Here is a 23,003-nt window from a genome sequence, read left to right as displayed (position 1 = left end):
TGAGCCGTGGTGATGATATCATTTACGCCACATTCGTATATTAAATTCAATGAATTTTATAGTGGAAATTTGATTAATGGTGCAAAGATGTAAATATGAAGTGAAGATGGATATACTGCTGTTACAAATATTCTTTAAAAAACTTCTTAAACCAACCCGCCCTGATCGACCCGAAACCTATCCTGCCCCGGGCCTTTTATGACCCGAACCCGTTCCAACCTAAACCCCTTCTGACCCAAACCGAAATAACCCTTTTTTTATTAACCGACCCGTTTTGACCCGAACTCATTTTGATCCGACACGACCCACCCGTTTTGCCAGGTGTACCCACATGTCAATGATTTAAAGAACATTCAGAAACTTGGAATCAACCCACAAGACATTGCAAGGCTAGTAACTTGGAATCAAACAGCCAAAGTCATAAAAATGGCCAAAATAGGAGTATGTCAAGCAGGTAGACATTGACCGATGTGTTTTTTTGGGCAATTTCATATACATTTTTTAACTCTCATAATATCACTTATAACCTTTAAAGTATCAAAGACTAAAGTGAGGGGATAAAAATGTATAATTGGAAAGTATTAGTGGTGATAAATCCTTTTTGGTGGTGTACAAATAAACTCCCATATTATGGAATGGAGTCTACCTTACTCCTACAGTACTATTATGATATCGTTATTGAGGAATATGACACCAAAATTTCAGAATGATCGAAATAGCTCAAAACCTGTCAATTAATAAATAAAGTAATGAATTTAGAGGTTACCGACGACGTCAAATGGGTCAGCAAAAGCATGTATACTGAAGCTACAATAGTCAACTCACCATCCAAGAGAATAGTTGAAGATTGCATTGTCTATTCGAATACTGCAGCAACCTTCTCCACATTGCAAAGCTGTGCATGTGATCTGCATAATTCTTCTAATATTCATGAGAAAATGGGAACCGGGAAAAAATGACTCATAAACTGATGATATTGCTTTTATGCTGTCCTGACATTAAATTTAAATGATATTATTGCAATATCATCAAGAAAAACTATTGTATTGTGGTTATTTGGAATTATAAAATAGAGCCATCACTCTAGTTGGTGAGAGCAATATTAATGTATATATGTGGCAAAATAGCCAGGTGCGCATCGAGCGGCTTGGGTAGAAGGTCAAACAGAAACCTTTTGTGACATGCGAAAATAAGTTGGACTGGGTTGGGTTGATCCGTTGGCAAACTCAACGATTATTTTGTCATACATGTATGAAAGAGATACACAGAATCAATTTGTTGCACATACTCTAAAAACTGACTATTTGACCCAATAAAAATTCAAGATCAGTTTCATACACCCAAACACTAATAAGACTGTCTATAACTTGAAAACACAACAAAATAATACCTGTCGATCCAATAACATCTGCACTGCCAAGGTGCATGTAGCCATCAGAGTTAGCATAGCAGAGCCAGAATTCGATCGGTTTGACCCCAATCGGGATGGAGATCCTGCTCTGACCCCATTCCATCCCACATCAGCACCTCTCCATCACGTCTCGCCTACTCCCACTCTCACACCGTGCCCCCTAATAGCAGGCTATTAGACATTAATGGTCATTGAGATGAGATGAGAATCGGGTTCGATGAAGACGAAAAGAGATCAAACAAATACCTGAAGGCAAGAAATGTGGAACTGTGCACCATCAGATACAAATAAGGCCTCTTCCTCTATGCCAATGATTGTGTAAAACCATGAAGCAAGTTGAGCTCCATCCCTGTAATAGTTCGTTAGAGCTATTTATATAGTTAAGTTTGTACGGTAACTTTACCCATCTCGGCTATTTTTCATCAGTCCAAATCATTTCTTGAAGAACAAAAGGTATTTGATTATGCAAGCAGACATGTTGTTACCTGATCAAACAAAATTCTATACGCGTTAAGATCATGGTACAGTGACCGCCCTTTGCTGCAGCAGTACTCTAATGCTTGTGCCAAATATAATGCCACCCGTAACCACATAGCCGATTTTAGTGGTTGGCTTTCCCCTAGATTCGTATAAATATAAGTTCATGTATATATAATGGTTATAGAACTTTGTTATATTGAAAAAAGGAGTCACAATGAAATAGATGCTTGGATAAAGTTTCATTAGACATGAACTCTGCCACCAACAATCTCTCATTAAGAATAATATTTACCATATTAACATTAAGAATATAGATATTAATATATGTAGATATTTGAAAATTATAATGTGATTGTTACACTAATAAAAGTACCCAATAAGATATCCAAGCTTCCTTTAAACCATAGCTTGCAGCAACTAATTTAAGCTCTGCGCACCTCTCTATTGATACTCGTTTCTGAATTTTGTTGAGTTTTAAAAGAAAACCAATTGAACCATGGCACGCCTATAATAGAATATGGTCAAACCCATCTATTATTTAAACCTAATGTATACGAGTCGTCCAAATTGCACTTCAAAAGCAAGTAATAAAACAAATATTACCTCGCAAATGCTTCTGCATCTCAAAATCACGACTGAAAATTAACCAAGAGATAATCAATTGGATAATAATTAGATATTATATGTTATTGAGTTAGTGTTATATTACATTACATCTCAATCAATAATCAAAATTGGATACCTTGTAACCCTGGTGCCAGAAAACGTCTTTGTCGACTTCGCCCATACAATCCACCATGAAACCTTTGATCTCTTGATAACCTTCTTCTAGTGCTCGGTACACCGGAAATGTCTCTGAGTTACCGGACTAAAAAACATCATGTGCTACCATATGAGAATTACTTGTAGAAGGGTTGACATAAAGCACATATGTCAAAAAAATGATTTAATCCTTGCCTGAATCGCAGAGGAGAGGTATTGTTCTTGTTTGAAAAAACCCAATTGGGAAACAGGAAACGATGTTGTCAACGTTCAACAATCAGGCAATCAAAGAACAATGGATAAAGCAAAAACATTATCAAATCCAAAAACATACCTCTGGAAGTCTCAATCGGAACCCTAGATGGAAGATTTGGGAATTTGGAAGTAGAAGATGATGATGAAGATCTTTTGTGCGTTTGGATGATAAATCTTCACCTAAAGAGCGATTGCAAGTGCATATAAAAAATGATGGACCGATCAACTGCTTGTTTAGGGGTTTAAGAGGTAGATAGAAGGATGAACGGTGGTGAAATTCATCAATAACTTGAAGAGCAGAGACATAAATGTAGGGTTGAAATCTCTGTATTGCCCCTCAGGCGTCTTAAAAATATGGAGATTGTCTCAATTTGCCTGCTTTATCTTTGTTGTACATATTGCTTATAAATTGATACGTGTGGTAAAATTACTATCTTGTACGTCACTTCTCCTTTTTAATATATTATAGATAACTCATCAATACTACACATTTCAACTTTTGTTGTTATTATAACTCATCAATACTAAACATTTTCATTGATATGTTTATCCTTTTTCTTAACTCTTAAATCTTTTGTTATTATTATAACTCATCAATACTACGCATTTTCATTGATATGTTCATTTTTTTTAAATTTACGTATACTATTCTGGGCTATTATAATATTGATTTGGATAAACGAATCAAACTTTAATTTTGTGCTAATAAGAATATTATTAAAGTTATTAGTGAAAAAAGGATATATTCCTTTTGAGGAGGTAATATTCATCACGTTCAATATCGCATACATTCGCATACCCTCTTAATATTATTATCATTTTATCTCTAACTGATATTCTAGATCTTTGATCCCCACTAATAAATATAAAATCACACTACCTTGGAAAAAACAAGTATTATGTTAAAACAAGTAAGCCTAGAAATTTATATTGATTCGTAACGTTAGATATAGTGGTGGAGCTTGACCAAAAATTTTGAGGGGGCGGAAAGTCATGAGAGCCAATTTATATATTGTATAAATATTTAGACAAAATAATTACGGGGACAATCCTATATAATTTTAAAATTTTCGACCGAAAAATAGAAAATTTTACACTTCTAACCGAAACATTCGGGGGGACGGACGCACCCCTCACTTTACACTAAGCTACGCCCCTGTCTGGCGGCAAATATTATTATGTTAAAATATATATAAAATAAAATTATAAAATGAAAGCTTTTAGAAATAATCATAAAATATATATTACAAATGCCAAAACTTGTCCCCATCAAGAAAATAGAGTTTACTCGACAATATAGATAGCTCTAAAAGGTGGAATAAAGACAAAAAAATGTGCCATACTGCCATATATCAGATTTAAATAGAAACTTCGACCCATATACAATACAACTGTAACAATTGCTATAGTCATGATACATAAGGAGGTTATTTGATTTTCTAAGGCTATAGGGTGTGGTTGGAGCTCTATGGGGCTTTATCAAGTCCACGTAGGATCCACGTCAATAATGGAGCCCCTCTTTAATTTGTAGGGTGTGGATGGAGCCCTTATTAAACAAAATTAAAAAAAAAAATTTGATTGGTTTAAAACTAGTGGGCCCCACCTGAATATGTGCATATGGGCGCTACCACTAGTTACCATAATGGAGCCCCCACATGGAGGGTGTGGTGATGGATGGTGACGTGGCGGGGATGGAGCCCCCACACCTCATAGCCTAACCATCACCTTCTTTCTTGCACTACAATTAATTAGCAATACTTAAAATTGGGATTTTTTTTTTCCAGAAATAAGTGGTTTAGAAATAAAAAGAGTGCTTTTAGGTGATCCAGGATTTTTGTTTCAAATATAGGTAGGTCGCTGTTTGGTTCAGCGACCTTCAACACTCCTTCTGACATGAATCTGGAAAAGCTTCAAGAGGCTACAAGATCGCTGTTTGAAACAGATACCTTCCAGGAGGTCGCTGAATGGGACTGCAATGTTAAAAAGGTCGCTGTTTCATCCCACCAACTCATAGAAGATCGATGTTTCATCCACTAACTATCATAAGATCACTGTTTCATCCCAACATCTTATACAAGGTCGCTGTTTCATCCCACAATGTATCAAAGATAGCAGTTTCATCCCACCACCTCATACTAGATAGTTGTTTCATTACAAAATGTAAAATAAAGTCGCTGTTTGGGATAGCTAACTATTAGAAGATCGCTGTTTCATCCCACAACTTAATAATAGGTCGCTGTTTTAGAGAAATATGTAAATGAAGATTGCTGTTTGATGTTGCTAACTTAAAAGTAATACCATATACGTTGTTCAGTCTGCATTATGGTCTTGATATCAACCCAAATATACAAACTGATGCACAAGAATCATCCCTAATGTTAAATAATATAATGTTGATCTTGCAATTGTGTTGGTGAAGGCTTATGTTCGTTATAAAAGATGTTCGGGGCTTGATATTTCAGGCGATACCAAAATCTGGTCAAAGTATGGTCGAGGATCATTCGGGACATCATTCATTATGACGTTTTTCTTAGTTTTAATTTTCGTATACCAAGTGAGAAAATCTTGTGTGGAGGAGGACGATCATTCTCATCTACCACCTTCTCACGTAAGGTGTACGAGGACAATGACTCAACTGTTGCTATGGATGCTTCTACGGCTGTTACTAAGTCTTCTGGAAGATTCAGCCGCTCAGGTGGTTAGGCGGTTTATGACGTGTTCCTGAGCTTTAAAGTATTCTGCAACTTTTGGTGGGTGTATGAGCCTGTCGAACAGTCATCATCACCCCCGTTTTCGGTAGGAGATTTGGATCATAACACATTTCAAGTCGCATTTTATCCCATGTGACTTGGCGACGAAAATATGTTGATTAGATCCTATCGCATTTTATCAAGTCGCATTTTATCCCATGTTAAACATATCAACACGGAATAGTAACCAGTCCTCCTGCTTAATCCATATCGGAATATACAAATAATCAACCTCCCAAAATGGAGGGTACGGTTCCCTCCTTCCCGCCATGTCTAACGCTCTTAAACAATCCTTCGTATAACACACGTCTTCAAAAAATTGCGGAGGTAAAACCATCCAACGCAATTTCCTTGACGGGTCTTTTAAAAATTTAGACTGTCGTAGCCGCATTAGCCTTAACGTCCACGCTTGAACATGTTGCCAAAAAAAATAATATATCTAATCAGCGATTTGTATAAAAAAATTAATAATGGTAGGATTGGAATTACAATGTCATTTCGGCATCCATTAGATTTGTAGCCTAGTAGGCTACCCCAAAAGCTTCTAGGTAGCTGTATTTCCCCTAAAAAGCGAGAATAACAAAAAGGGGAATCCCCGTTTAGGTAAAATTCAACAACATCCTTTGACCATTTTTCGGGCACGTCGGTTGGAAATGCAAAACTTTTTCTTTCTGGAGGGTTGCCAGCAGGTTTAATCGACTAAGCGGAGGACCCGGAGTTATTTAGGATAACGTTTCGGGTCGGCTTGGGAAAAGACGAAGTGTTAGAACGACCGCTTGGACGTCTTAATTTGTTTAGAATCGAGCTTGAGTTTTTCTCGACAACATGCGATTTGTCTTGTTCATCAGCTACTTGCTTGTCACCTCGGTTTGCCATAATTGAGAAAAGTGGTTGTGGTTTTGTGGAGTTGTCATGCTTGATGGTGGGGGTATTTATAATGGGTGGAAGTTCAATTAAATATCAATTTACTTTTTCCTTTAAACATTTTTTGGGTTTTTACTAAAATTAATATCAATATTATAAATCATTTGTCAATAAAATAATAGTAAAACATATTGCACAAATAACAACAACAAAATAACACAATATATTAATTCGAAAATATATTACATTCTTAAACCAGTTAACTGTAACATCCCGAAAATATAAACTCTTAAATTTACAATTTGATTGCAAATAAATTAGTAAAATAAAATAACTAGGAATGGCTTGATTGATGTAAATTCGGGCTAAATGATAAGCTAGGGACTTGCTATATAATCATGTATAATTTTTGCCCTTAAAGTGTTCATAGAAATGCCTCAAAGGAGGCTCGAAACTGAATTTAAAGTTAAAACGCATAATTGTGATGTTTTGGCAAATTATGCGACAGGTTCTAAACGTATCATGATTGAACTCTATAGGAAAAGATACCGGAGCGTCGAGTGGACAAGCCGGTGGCGACTTACGTTTGAAGGGCGCGCTTTGAAGGTATGTAACTTGACCCGTTATATTAAATGAATTGTTGTTAAACTATGCGTAGTCGCATTATGGAATAGAAGTTGTGTTGATTTTAGTGACCATGATCGTTACTTGAATTAATAGGGTTAGAATTGATAAGGAACCGTTTGGTAGTCATCATATTGGAGGATTTCCACAAGATGAGCCAACGGGTCGAATAATAGTGTAAATTGTAGTATTAGTGTTTTAATTAGTTAGCAATGGCGATATTAATCACAAGAGCATTAAACCATGGGATTGGTAAGGAAATGCAAGTGATGCTAAGCCCTGGATGATGGGCATAAGGCGCCATAGGCTTACTAGTGAAATGGTAGTAAAATGGGTCGAATAAATGCATAGTGACATTTAGTCGTTCGGTCCGTAAATTGAATTTTTGGTATGATAATTGTAATAGGCACGTCGGTAAGGAATTTACAGACGTATAGGAAAAAGAATCACCTAAAACGGACTTACGAGTCAAAAGTTATGGCCAAACGAAGTTAAAAATCTGAATTTCCGGAGCTGGCAGCAAATGCAGGTCACAAACCTGCATCTACTGGAAAACCGACTCCCCCGCGCCACGCGACAGGATCACTTAGATCCGGCGCGACACGCGGGAGCTGTCGCGACACGCGACAAAACGAAAAGTACCTAGCGCGACACGCGACAGGATGAATTTTGAAATTTTATTATATTTTTCATGATTCGATGTCGGAACTTGATTATATGTACTATATCAATGTCAAAACTAACATTCTTAGTGGTTTTGACCTTAGGTGACTATGGGGATCTTACAGATGGCGATCAAGCAAGTTTTGAAGAACCGAACACACTTTAGAAGCTTCCGCGATATCTAAACTTTATTAGACAATGTTTTTGTATGTAAACAACTTGTCAAATATGTCATGAATGTTCAAGCTAGTCGGTAGTTGTCTAGTTTATGGTTTCTTAGAACAATGTTTTGGTAACTTATGTTTTATCTTAGACACCTTTTATTTAAAATCATATGAATTTTGACTAAAGTCGAGTAGAAATTAGATGGGTGTTACAAGTTGGTAATCAGAGCTTAAGGTTGTCAACAAAGTGTTCGGTTCAAGCTTGATCGATCATCCGGTAAGAATTAATTTGTTATTTTAGTAGATTATATCTTATGTGAAAAATGAGATGTGAATTGATGTGCATGGGAAGAGTGTGTTAATTCACTCAAACCCGGAAAGTGCACCGAATGTGAACGGTTAAAGCAAGTTAGGAACTTGGCTAAACCGAAACAAATGAAGCAATGTTATAAATGAAATGTTTAACGTTTAATGTAAACATTTCAGTTTCATGATGTCGGTAAGAAACGATGATGATCCGGTGCAGACAAGCACCGAACAAATGAAAGAGATAATTGCCGAAGAAGTGGGGAAGGCAATTGAGGGTAGTCTATCCGGGTTTATAGACAAAATTCAAAACACAGTGTTGTCACTTGTCGAAGAACGAGTCAAAAGGTTGGAGGATAGTGTCAACCTTATGAAGGAGAAATCGGGAGAACGTAAAGGGTGTTCATACAAAAAATTTATGCGTGTAAACCGCCAATCTACAACGGGTAGGTTGACCCGATAATTTGCCAAAGATGGTTGGGCGACGTTGAAGGGGTGTTCATTAAAGGGGTGTTTGAAAGGACCCATTGCGACGAAAGTGACTTCGTTGCTTACGGAACGGGTCAGTTGAGAGGACAAGCCAAAGATTGGTGGGACAAAAAAAGAATGAAATAGGGGCCGAAGCTGCAAGGGCCATGACGTGGGAGGAGTTTAAGACGCCATTTCTTAAACATCATAGTCCCAAGGCGGTCATTAATAAAATCAAGGAAGAGTTCATGCAACTTAGGCACAAGGGCGAGACCATAGACAACATTACGGTGACGTTTATGGATAAGATGAAGTTTTGCAATGAATTGGTGACGAATGAGGAACAAAAGATATACTACTACTATAACATGTTGAGCACCGAGTATAGGGAGTTCATGACTCCTTCAAGATACGAGACCCTTACCGAGATCATAAACGTTGCTCGGGAACGGGAAATCGAGCTAAAGAAACAAGTTGAAAGGGGTGAGCGAAGGGCATAGGATGTGAGTCCAAGCCCTACAAAGAAAGCTCGAACTGGAGAATTGGGAAAGAAGGTGGATGCTAAAGGTGGGTCGCCAAGTTGTAAAGTGTGTGGGAAAGGACACAAGGGAGAATGTCGGTTCAAAGACAAACCGTGCCCCATATGTAGTAAGACGGGGCACACGGCGTCGCTATGCCCGGGTAAAGTCTCGGTTTGCTACAAATGTTATCAACCCGGCCACAAAAAGTCCGAATGCCCAGACCTAGTTGGAAGGAGAGACGTTAAAGAATCTCCAGCAGAAGCTCCTAAGGCAAAGGCTAGGTCCTTCCAACTTACCGCGGCTGAAGCGAAGATAGAACCCGATGTGGTCTCAGGTATATTCACAATTAACTCAATTCCTGGACGTGTATTGTTTGATACGGGTGCAAATAAATCCTTCATTTCGCATGGGTTTATTCGACATCCTTCATTTGTATTGACGAAATTATCTGTGCCCTTAGAAGTTGAAATAGGGGACAACAAAAGTTTTATAGTTTGTGATATTTGTCGAGGCTGCAAATTAAGCATCGATGATGAAGAATACCTGATAGACCTAATCCCGATGTCAATGGGGGAATTTCAAGTAGTCGTTGGGATGGAATGGCTATCTCGGCACCACGCAAAGGTCATGTGTTTTCGTAAGGAGATAAAGCTAACATCTCCGAGCGGGAAACACGTCACTATCTATGGCGAGAAAGAAGGTAACCCCATAATATGCTCGATGTTGAAAGCTCACAAGCTTATGAAGCAAGGATGCAAGGCATCTATATGTTTTCAGGCAATGTGTCGGAACCTCTGTACAACTTAAGCTTCCCTTCCACCTACAAAGATAAATAATAAATTAACAATGTCACACCCCAACCGATGGCGGAAACATCGGGGTGCAAGCACTAAGCGTTCAGATTGCTCATGAAGTTCCATAAAACTAGATGTTTCAATAGAAATTAAATAGATTTCACGATAAAAATTGTTTAACAACCAAAATCAAGTATCATCAAGATTACATCACCAAATAGAATTGTTCAAAAGTCTAATTTATTAAAGCGACGTTTCTAGGCAACTCCTATCCTGATTTCCATAGTTCCATAACATCCTATTAGCCTGCAACATGTATTAAAATATCAATACAAAAGTATTGGCGAGTATACAAGTTTGATAATAGAATAATAGATTTAAAACAACTCATATCCACAATGTAAGTAAATAAAATAGTTTCAGCTGTGCTAGTGTCGCAGTCCACGCAGTGATAGCCCAAGTATCCCGATGCTTTAGTGTTTACCCAAGACTCAAGGTAAACTTGAATCCTCCTAACAATACCCCCTGAGAATAATAGGAGAGGTGCACCCCCTATAGCACTACTATTGTTAAGGCGGAACTACACACCCTGGATTAAAGGTCACATAGCACAAAATAGAATACTAGAATGCACAAGTTTCACATACAAATAGGATATAGTTTAGTTTGCAAAGATTCAAGTTCATATAGAATACATGTTACACCCCAAAGTTTAAAAAGTAAAAAGGGGATCGAGTATACTCACAGTAATTGCTTAACAGTCGCAACTGTTATTGGATCAAAGGGAGCTCTTTTAGAATTAGCATGACTAGATTACAATAGGATAAGAGTCGGGCAGAAAAATGAGATTGAATAAAGTGTTGGTGACTATTACTGGATCGGATGGCTATCCGATCGGATTGCCAGTCGATTCGGGTGACTTAGTGTGAACGATGGACCGTCCGATCGGACGGCTGTCCGATCGGGTGGCTTAGTGTGTGGGTGAAACGAATGGCTGTCCGATCGGATGGTTGTCCGATCAGGTGGCCATCCGATTCAAGTGGCAAGTATATAGCTTAGGTGTTTTGGTTACCTTGATCGGGTGGTTGTCCGATCGAGTTGCCACTCGATTGAGATCTCCACGAGTCCAAGTTTCTAAAAAAGTTACTAAGTGTTGGAAGGTTTCAAAGTTCCAAGGTTGCAAGGCATGTGTCCCTCAATCGGGCGAACCTCGTTCCTTGAACGTTGGTAAAATTTTCTAAGTTTAACGATGACGGCATGGTACGTGTTGTGACAATGGTAAACTCATCGTCGCACAGCCGTTCTGATCGGGTGGGAACCACCCTAGTCTGATCAGTTACTGTTCGTGATAACGTTTATGTCAAACTCCGTATTCCAGCCATCATTCTCCAGTGAAAATCCATCCTTAAGCCGACTCTAGACTAATAATTAAGTCTATAGTCCGTTCAGAACAGGATCTCACTATTTAGAGCAAAAGTTAAAGAAAAGATGAAGAAACTTAAGTTTTACCATGAAAAATGCTTAGATTTAGGTTGGATTTAGTGATAAATACATGGAATCCCTTAGATCTTAGCTAGATCTCACCAAGAATGTCCATCATATGACAGTTTGTACAAATCACCATGATGACATCATCCTTAAGATCTCAGATCTGAGAGATTTCACAGTGAAAAGTGTGATTTCAAAGGTGAATCACATAGAGGATGAAGTGTAGATCAAGAAAGTACAAGGATCTAGCTTGAAACGTACCGAAATCTCCAAGAAATGGAGAAAATGTAGTGTGCGTGCGTCTGGTCGAACAGGGCTGTCACATCAGGGAATAAGGTGATGTGACAGGCCTATTTATAGTGTGGAAGGGACTTGAGGCAGTTTGGCTTGGATAGGGTGGTGGCCCGATCGGGTGGTCATCCGATCGGGTGGCAATCCGATCGGGTGCCAATCCGATCGGGCGGCAATCTGATCGGATTGCCACTCCGGCCAATCCAATCTTTCCGCGTTCCCGTCTCTGATTCATTTTGCGAGTTAGATTAAGCGTTGCGTATCATAGAATAACTAGATTATATCGTAAACATCAAAGTTTCAAGGTTAATAGATTCCGCCAGTGACAAGGCTCTAGTCTCTCGTTCAACCAAGAATCAAGTTTCACGAGTCTAAAGAGTCAAGCACCAAATAGATTTAGACATTCCAAACATAGATTTAGGCATTCCTAGCATATAGATATAGACATTCCACACGTAGATTTAGGCATTTCAAGTATATATCATAGACTTCCACATAGATTAGGGCTAAAATGACAAATAGACAGACTTCAGGGACTAATCTTGACAAAATCCTAAAGTTTAGGGACGCTGGGCGTTACAAACATAGTGTTATATACATACCGAAAAAATAATTTAAAATTTTTACAATTTAGTATACCCGGCAGCTAACGGGGCATTGTAGTGGAACTGGGCAATATCAGGAGCAAAACAACAAAACCTCTCCCAAGCCCACACTTGTAAAATCGACATTGGGCCAGTAACGCTTATAGCATCAGCCATCAGGTGCTGCAGCGTTACAAAGGTTTCTGTAAAGGTGGGATAACACAGCACTGCCCCAACTAAAACCCGAACATGCGGGCAGATCTTCAAGAAACTCCAACAAATTTAGAGAAATCATGTTGTTTGCATTATCAGGTAAGATTGTGCACCCTATCAAATAAAAAATTATTAAGTGTGCACGAATAATGCACTCTTCATCCGATGCTTCATTTTCGGAAAAATCCGACTTTATTTCTTCTAAAATTCGCACCGAACTAACCATTTTGCCCCTCACTTGATTTTCTGCCAGGGTAAACCCCAACAGATTTTGACACCGCGAAGCTGCAGTATAAAATGTTATACCAGTGTCAGCTCCACATACAGGCGCCCCCTCTATTGGTAGCCCCCACAACACGTTAACATCTTGTAAGGTCACAGTCGTTTCGCCGAAAGGAAGGTGAAACATGTGAGTTTCTGGCCTCCACCGCTCAACCAACGCGTTTATTAACGCGTGGTCTATATACCGGTACCCACTATCCAGGATCCCACCGAATCCTGCTACACGTATTAAAGCTTCTACCTGTGGTCCAACCGGATGTTGTTTCAGATACTTCTAGAACGACCGATCTGATCGTTTAATATTTATCGGCTGACTGTAATTTTCAGGATTTTTGAAAACCTCAAACGCACGGTGATCCTTGTTCAAAAACAACACCGTTGCACTAAGAGGACCAGGATGGCATTCTAAACTCATTTTCACCAGATCAAATTTCACAGAAAATGTATTTGTAAAGTAAGGTTTGATGGTTGGTTTCTTAGATTTTTGAAACGAAGTGTGTTTCTTGATGGGTATATATTCATCTTTACACACCCTTTTCTCTGCAAATATGTACAGTTGAGAGATTTGACTACTCTCTGTATTACTCATCCTTACACCTTTCTCTGTATGATTTTTAGAATCCAAAGCCATAAACAGTGTAACTCTTACACAACCAGAATTTAATATTACAATGAATTTAAATTTTGGATGGTGTAGTCATATCATGCATTGTAAGAATGCATGCATTATAAGAATGCAGAGGTCATGCATGCTATAGAAAAGAGGAAGAGGTCTGATTTTTGCATGTGATAGTACTGCATATTGCAATCTTTATTGGCCACAATTTCAAATTAAAAGTCACATGTGACCTGCAACCGAGAACAGTCAACATTATTACATTTCTGTCCGAATTGGCGACCTTATTTAACATTTCTGAACCAAACAGCAACCTTATTTAACATTTCTGAACAAACATCAACCTTTTCCTACATTGCACTCCAAAACAGCTACCTTTTCCTACATTGCACTCCAAAACAACGATCTTCTTAAACAATGTATTATCAAACAGCGACCTTCTTAAACATTGCATGTCCAAACAACGACCTTGTTGAAGAAATCTGTTTCAAACATCGACCTTCTTAATATTGCAGTCCCATTCAGTGACCTTCTGGAAGGTATCTGTTTCAAACAGCGACCTTGTAGCCTCTTGCAGCTTTTCCAGATTTTTGTCAGAAGGAGTGTTGAAGGTCGCTGAACCAAACAGCGACCTACCTATATTTGAAACAAAAATCCTGGATCACCTAAAGGCACTCTTTTTATTTCTAAACCACTTATTTCTACAAAAAAAATTCTAAAATTAGCTATATATTAAGATGGCCCGTGCCGTATACTGCGCTTTCCAAATAAATTTGGAAAAAATAGACATATAAAATGTATTCATATGATTTATTACTAAAGAATATAATACATTTATCATATACACTAAAAACTATTACATTTAGTTCAGGGGCGGATTTAATGAATGTTCAGGGGTGGCAAGGCACCCCTTCAAAATTTTTCAACTAACTTGATATACTTTGGAAATTAAACAAGAAAATAATCAGGCACTCTTCGTTTTTTAAGAGTCACCTTACTGGGGACTAGAGATGAACATGGTACCGATTTAATATCGAACTGGTACTAAAAGACGGGGAAAATGGGTACCGGTACCTTTACTGAATATACTGGTATCAAAAACGGGAAAAATAGATATCGGTATCGAAAATACCTAATACCAAAGGAACAACCCTACTAGAGAGTGTTGCGTGAAAAAGAACCATGAAGAAGAAGACTCATTGTCTTCACTATAATTAGTTTTTTCTTTGTTTTGAGTTTTGAATGGTTTTCTAAATAATGGATGTTAAAACATTGAATGCATGTAATTTTGTCTCTTAATTGTAGAGAAATGTTGTTTATGTAAGCCTCAAACTCGGAATTCTAATGCTAATGAGGATTCAAAACGAGATCTAGATCTAAAACATCAATCGATTTGATGGTTTAGACCCGAAAATTTGAATAACACTAAGAGCATGATGAATATTGTGATGAACTCCTTTTGATCTTTGAAACCCCATAATGGTTTGCAAATGGTGTTTACAAGAAAACCTTCAAATTCACCTTAATGTATGTGTTAATTATAAACCCTAAAACCCTAGCTATTTATAATCTAATGAAATTAGTCTAGTTACATGTAAGTCCTCAAATTTAGCTAAATACTAATAAGCCTCTATACTCAATAACTCGTCAAACTATCACCCAACAAGAAAACTATTTGTCAAAAGTGATAAATATATTTAGTCAAACAAAATATATTTATTTAATCGAAACAATGTTCACTATCAATCTTTGATCTTCACTCGTCAATCATTCTCCCAGTCGACTCGTCTTGACGTGCGCGTTGATTACGATTCAATTGACTTTGACTCGAAAACTCTTGAACAATCATAGGCAATGTCGCCAGTTGATACTTGATCAGTATTCCTGACGACACTTGTGTCTTCGATGAGAGTCGTCGATCATCATTCTTTGTTAGATCTAGTCCTCAATTGTAGTTGCATCGGCGACACTAAGATGTCACCAGGATGTGCACCGATGACACTCAGATGTCATCGATATAACCAGAATACTAAACAAAGATCAAATATCTGGCGACATGACGAGTGTTGCCAGTGACTGTTGACTAATCAACTAGGTCTTGATCGGGAATCTGCAATCTTGACACCTTCCTAGCGACACTGAGTGTGTCGCTAGTGATTGTCGCCTGATCAACTAAGTCTTGATCTGCAGACTTCCAATCATGACACTTTTAACTCCTGCATTTTCATGTTGTGGTATACAACAGTCTCAAAAGTTTCAACAGTTTACAATAGGGATGAGCGTGGTGCCGGTACTGTTACCGAAAATCACCAAAATTGGGGTCGGCACCAGTACTTGAGGGTAAAAATTAGCATTTTATCGGTACCATACCGCTCCGGTATCAAGCCGAAAGTACTGGTACCAAAAACGCTAAAAAGTGGGTATCGAAAATAATTCGTTACATGAAATTCGATACCGATACCAAATACTCATCCATAGCTTACAAGTCCCAAAGCATATCTTTAAATATTTAGATTCTTGGATTTTCCATTTTTAGGATTATACTCTTTGATTTTAAGTTATGTTTTGAATCTACAAAATTTTTAATATGTTTATGTTTTACTAGGTTTTTACCCGGGATTGCTTCCCGGGCTCGGGAAACTTAGTTATATCAAATATTACTTGTTATTAATACGACCTCATTACATCAAGCATCTCATTGGATTCAACAACAATGTCTTCACATCATCGGATTAGATCATAAACCCATATTAGAGGTCAAACAAAAGCACAACAGGACCACATGAATAACATCATTTCCAATTTTACTTCAATGCACTTACATGATAGGGTGATTTGGGATTTTGTAAAAATGTTTGTTCTTGTACTTCTTAACAAAATTACATAGAATTCAAGAAAACAAAACAATGACTTAAAGAACTATACTTTAACACCCAATCTGATCGAGCAAACAGATGTTGACCAAAAGTCAAACAGTTGTTCACCAAAAGTGAAACAGATGTTCAACCAGATCCACTGTCTTCTTATATTTTAGAGCTGTTTCCTCTTCAAAACACTGTTCAACCTAAAATGGGTAACTGTTGACCTAAAGTCAAACAGATATTAAAACCACTGTTTGAGTTATTCAAACGTCTGTTGAATAATAAATGAGATGTTGACCAAAAGTCAATCAGATGTTGACCAAAAGTCAAGCCGAGTATACTGTCTTTAGCTTACATCTCCGCATTGTTTCCGTTAGACATGGACCTAATAATTTACATGTACATATATAGTTTTAGAATCACAACTTCAAAACTAAACAAACAAATCTAGTATCAGCTTCGAAAAGCAAAGAATTACAACCCAAAAACTTGGTTCAATGTATCCTTCTGCATTTGCCTTCTTCAACCCATGAACATTCATCCAAACATAAAAAGCTTTTTACCTTTCACAAAGTTAAGTGTAAATGCTTGACCTGGAGCTATGCCTTTATCTCTCACAAACTTTCTCATTCCTTGCAGATAATATCTTGGTTGACCTCGAGATGAACCTATAACAGCTTGAACATTCCAAACATCACCTGTCACGTCCACAATCTTCAAACCCATCTTAGGATTCAGTCTAAGATCTTCAGCCTGTTTTTTTAAAAAGGCGCTGTAACAAACAACGAACAATTCAATAAACAAACAATTAACACATCTTTAAAATCTGACTAAAGTATTATATATTAGTAAACTCATTATCACAAACTTACAAAATGACCGTCCACATGGAAAGAAATAGGTACGATCTGATTATCTTCATTCACAACAACCGTACCACCTTCATTGACATTAACGATGTCCTGTACAGCTTCAGTATCTGAACTCAAGACAATCTCTTCTATCACCTTTTCTTTAACAACAGCACAAACCTCCGGTGGAAGCACTAAATCACAGGTAGCACAATTGAAAACCGTGATATGAAAAGTCTGAAGATCTATCATCTCAAAGACAATGAGATGATCAGCAGTTAATGACAACTCATTCTTTATCTCTTTCCATCCGGTAATTATGTAAAGTTCATTGTTGATATCTTCCATCCCTACATACCAGTTCTGGTTTTCAGATCCTTTAATAAGAACCGGATATGAAGGAATAGTGTTTAACATCTTGTGATGAACAAAAGAATGATTAATACTCTACAATCAGAATAAAACACATTATATAGTACATTAGTAAAAATATATCAGAAAATTAAGTAAACAAATAAAAAACAACAATTAAACAACTGTATCTCCAAAAAAATTACATGATGAATAATATTCGAAGTTACATACCACATAATCTTTGTTTCCAGATGGTTTGTAGTAAAATTCTTCACAAGGAGCAAGAGCAATGTCTTGATAAAAATACAATATTCTGAAACTTTCTAATGCTTCTTCATAATGAAATATCAACCATGAATCTGAAGGTATTTTCAAACTGTCTACCAACTGACACCAACCATTATAGAAATAATATCTGCCATTGCTTAGAGGATAGATCTTGACTTTAAAAACATTTCCAGTTGTGGTCCGGATGTTTGTATTTCTAGTTGGATAATTAAACTGTTGAATCCAATTTTGATACTGTTTTGGCAAAATCTAAGCATAAATAAAAGAAACACTTTTATTGCTAAATATGATACGAAAAAATTAAAATTAAGTGTTAAACTAAGATCGAATAAAATTACTAACCAAACATTTCCTTTTACTGTCTTCAACGTAACACGGAAATCCATAAATCATTCTCACGTAAAACTGTAACAGTATCAATCATATAGAATCAGAATCAATAACATTAAGAAACAAATGAATACAATCCATTAAGGTATGCAATACATGTAAATAAAAGATGATACAACTAATATATATCAAAATAACAATAGACAACATCAAAAAGGTGAGAATACATGTAATTTCTTATCATATCAAAAAATATATATATTTTTTACAGCAAATCATATAATTAAAACTTAAAACCTACTTTTACGATTAAGTATCACAAATAGACATTGAGGATCATCACCTGAATAAATTGTACAGAAAAACAGGATAGTGACTTGTGTCTATTCCAAACAAAAACTTAAAAACAGTATACCAAGTACTAATCAAAATAAGTTCAACTTTTCAAATACACATGAGAATACATCAGTTAAAATCGTAAATTTATATTATACTTCAGAATAACATCGTTACATGAACAACTTTATAAACAACTTTACAAATAAATGTGACAATACATTAGTAAAGACTGAAATTTTATATCATACATCAGAATCACATCAACAACTTTATAAATAACTTTACAAATACAAATGAGAATACAACAGTAAAGATCGAAATTTTATATCATAAATTAGAAAAAGATAAATACATGAGCAAAGTGAAATCGAATAAAAATCAACAATGAATAAGACAAATGGTAGATACACGAAATGCAGATCACTTTTTTTAGAATCATATACGTGTATCATAACATGCATAATAACTACATAGTAATCGGATATACAAAAAAATAGGACTATTAGAAGTTGTTCCAGTATAAGCCGCAACAATAAACGCAATCATAACCAACAATGGATTGAAAAAAAAACAGGGATATACATGAATACACCACCGTCGATTACAACTTCTTCATTAATCTAGCAAGAACATTAATCGGCTATGGAATTCAAAACTAAAAGAATAAACATGAAAAAAATACAAAACAAATCAGATTATTTAACAATACCTTTATGATTATACAAGTTGATACTGATGAAGATTGGAAGAAATGAAAGAAGATGACAGAGTTTCTTGGAGAAAGTGTGGAAAGAAACGTGGAGAGAGAAACGAACCAAGATTTTGTGAGGATCTTTAAAAAGTTAGAATGTTTAAAAATATCCCATGTAACCGGGTAGGATCATCCCATTTAGTTTTTCGTCAACATCTGTTTGACTTTTGGTCAACACCAGTTTTAGTTTTCGTCAATATCTCATTTAGTATTCAACAGAAATTTGAATAACTCAATCAGTGGTTTGAAAATCTGTTTGACTTTTAGTCAACAGTTGGATGGAAACCAATGTTAGATTGAACAGTGTTTTGAACAGATGTTTAAACATCTGTTTAGACTTAAATAGATGTTGGGGCTTAAACAGATGTTTGGCTTTCTATATCTTTTTTTTGGACTTAAACAGATGTTTGGCCATAAACAGATGTTTGGCAATAAAGATATGTTTGGCCTTAAACAAATGTTTGAAGTTAAATAGATGTTTGCCCATATAGAGATATTTGGCCTGAAACCAAACATCTGCTTAAGGTCAACATCTGTTTCACAATTCGCCAACATCTGTTTGACTTTGGTCAACATCTGTTAACATATAAACACTGTTACCATAAATTACAAATAATTAGCTAATAGACGGCACACAATTAGCATCTTAAATCATCAAGACCCTTAACAATCTGACCATATGATTTAATCGTGTGTTTTATCTTAGATGGGATAACTTGAAAAGAAAATTCACTAAAAGGATAACATATTAAACGGGTCAAAAAAGCTCAAAGTGTATTTTACTACAAATCAGGATTACCAACAATGCCAACAGACAAGTCAACCGTGTTTCTTTCACCTTTGACTTTCAAAGTCAAATCAGTTACTTACCAAATTCACAAATACATAAAATTTCTTATATAACCGCAAACATTAACACACCTAATAATCTTAACTCTGCTATAAACTGTAAAACACAAACCCAAATATCACATTTCCCTTGTAGTATTAAAGAATTCACAGTAATTCAATGAAAATTACAAAAATAGACATTCTTACACAATAACTTTCCAATACAGACATCCCTATTCAACCTTCACCAAAGTATTCAGGCTTATTTCCATCAATGATGTCTATATTGTGAATCTTTATTGCCTCATCAATAATTCCCTGACTTGCCCTTTGAATTGTAATTCAAAGTCCAAGGAATCTGTGTCATCCTCATCCCTGCACAGTGTAAGATCAAGGAGATCTTGCAAATCTTCAACACCCAGGCCCAGTGCTTGTTCCCTTGATATTTTCTTCACCTCACCATTGGATTTGATCAGAGTCAATACGTGGGTCTGTTTGTCAGATATCCACTTTAGTATTTTTGAATCCAGTGGGTTTCTTGGGAGAGGTTTTATTGATGATGAGTTTGGAGATGGTAGCCTGGTAATGACTGGCTGAGCAGTATTTGTAGTTTGTGTCAATTCAAGTTTTTCTCCTATCATCTGCTTAAGGCCTATTTTTACAAGGTAATCCCCTGCTGTTTCTGCATCCATCTGCTATTGTTTCCTTGTTTGGTAAAGGATGGCAGCAGATGGAGCGGTGGATCTCCTGATTTGTAGCTTTTGTGGCTTAGCTGGAACCACTGCTTCAGGGTAAACAGGCTTTTGTGGAACATTAGGATTTTTCTTTCTTAATTCTTCCAGCTTTTTGTAAGAGGCGAACACTTCATCCTCTTTCCACCTTGACACTTGGTTCCTTGACCCAAAATTAGCTGTTATTAACTCTTCTTTCATTCTCTTCAGCTGCAGCGTCCTTTCTGGTACATTTTTCTTAAACTTTGCCCAGATAGGAGGAGTCTGCTTCACCTTGTTTTTGATCATATCTTGAATTCTGGCTGTTTCACTTTCTAGCTCACTGATGGTCCATTCTTTGTAGTGGTACCTTTCTCCCTTGTATGTTTTGTAAGCCATGATATTATCAAGATAATCTTTCCTCAAGGTTTCATAAGCTCTTTCTGATAAATTTTGACAGAGATCTTTTGAAAACTGCTCCAAAGTTTTGACTTGGGTTAGCAGATATTGGTAGTATGTTTGAATCTCTATGTCAGATTTTCCTTCTGTATTTCTTTTGGAGATATCCTCTGCTTGTTGAGCCTTTAACTTCAAGTATTCTTCAATGTTATTAGGCCTTGGATATCCTTGAACAGATGGCAAGTTACTTTTAGCAGGGTCATCTTCATAGTAGAAGGATTTGATCTCCTCTCTAACTGCTGGAAGATCTAATGGATTCTAGACTCCTGCAGGAAAAATGGAAGTGTTTGAATTTGAGACGTGTGCTGAAGAGAGTGGGACGAGATTGGGAATGGTCACAAGGGACAGTGGTTGTGTGGTTGTTTGTGGTGGTGAAGGGTCATCATTCAGAATTATCCTTCTCCTTTTAGGTTTTGGAGAGGTTGGTGGTGTTTTGGTGGGTTGAGTGGTGGTGATTTGAGTGGTAGATGGTTGACTAACAGTTGTTGAAACAACTGGTATTTCAACCACTGTTGCCATTACAACAGATGATGTGTCACCTGAAGTCTTCTGCTTTTTAGCAGGTGGTGTTGGTGGTAATGTGGATGTTTTTGATGGTGATGTGATTTGTGGTAAGGCAGTGGATTGAGTGTGTGTTGAAGTGGTGGTAGTTGTTGGTGTAACAGATGTTGAAACCATTGAAGTACCAACAGCTGTTGCTACAACATGTGTTTTAACATCTGCTGGTTTGGAGGTTTGATGTGTGGAGATTTTGTGAGGTGTGGATTTGGGTTGCCTCACTTTTCTAGTGGGCTGTTTTCTTTTAGGCTCAGGATTTTCTTCATCCTTGGGCTCAGAAACACCCTGCACTTCCATTTCCATATAAACTTTCTTCTCTTGTTCAAACCTTGATTTTCCCTTTGCCTCTCTATCCTTTTTCACCCTTGCATTTTCATCAGCAATGGCATTTAAGGTCACATCAACATTTTTGGAACCATCTGGTTTAGGGATGTCTGCAAGCATACTGGATTTGTCTGGTGCTATGTACAAACCATCTTCATATCCCTTTTTCTTTAGCTGCTTCATTTTCTCCCACTTTTTGGCATCAGCTGGTGGTGGGTTGTCCACAAAGATGATAGTAGGAGGAGCAGAATCAGTGGTTTTCAGCAAGTGGGCCTTGATTGCCTTTATTTCTGCTTGTGTATCCATGAACCTACTTCCATCATATTTCTGATCTTTTGAACCTGTATTTCATGTTGCTGATCAGCATATGCCCTTTGTTGGTGAAGTAGAGGTTGAAACAAACTCCAAAGCTTAGTGGGAGTAGGAGCAGATGATGGAGCAGATGTTGTATCTGGTGCAGCAGTGGGTGTTGCCTTTTGTGCTTGTAATAACTATTGCAGCATTGACTTAATATCTGCAAAAGATGTGTCCAATTTGTCAACCCTCTCCGTTAATTCCTTGTACATTAAACCATCACCTAAGTTAATGGGATCATCTGATTTACCACTGGCAGTGGTTGTATCAGCAGTTGACTTAGGGAAAGTTTCCCAAAAGTCATCCACAGATGCCCCTTTTTCTTGGTACTGGGGACTTCTTTCCTCAGCAATTGACATCCTTTTAATAGAACCAGTGGTTGGAACAAAGACACCAGGGGATATCACAGTTGCTGGAGAGAAAACTGCCTTCAAGGGAGTCTTATTGATGAAACAAT

General features: G+C 36.9%; 1 long non-coding RNA gene across 5 annotated transcripts; it reads right to left on the bottom strand.

Moving 5' to 3' along the window:
• Window positions 1–550: 550 nt before the first annotated feature.
• Window positions 551–3,182, bottom strand: LOC110866619. Of its 5 annotated transcripts, XR_004865429.1 has the most exons (9): window positions 2,988–3,182; window positions 2,634–2,874; window positions 2,495–2,526; window positions 2,265–2,396; window positions 1,897–2,030; window positions 1,658–1,760; window positions 1,391–1,571; window positions 826–908; window positions 551–727 (listed from the first exon to the last, which is right to left on the bottom strand). It is a non-coding gene; the product is annotated as an uncharacterized LOC110866619 (long non-coding RNA). The 5 variants fall into 5 exon arrangements; XR_002551411.2 differs by having other exon boundaries at window positions 1,391–1,582; window positions 2,634–3,182; XR_002551413.2 differs by having other exon boundaries at window positions 2,634–3,182.
• Between the last annotated feature and the right edge of the window lie 19,821 nt (window positions 3,183–23,003).

Source organism: Helianthus annuus, chromosome 1 (assembly GCF_002127325.2).
Source record: "Helianthus annuus cultivar XRQ/B chromosome 1, HanXRQr2.0-SUNRISE, whole genome shotgun sequence".
Taxonomy (NCBI): domain Eukaryota; kingdom Viridiplantae; phylum Streptophyta; class Magnoliopsida; order Asterales; family Asteraceae; genus Helianthus; species Helianthus annuus.
Note: the sequence above shows the minus strand (reverse complement) of the source record. Positions and strands in the feature narration are given on the sequence as shown.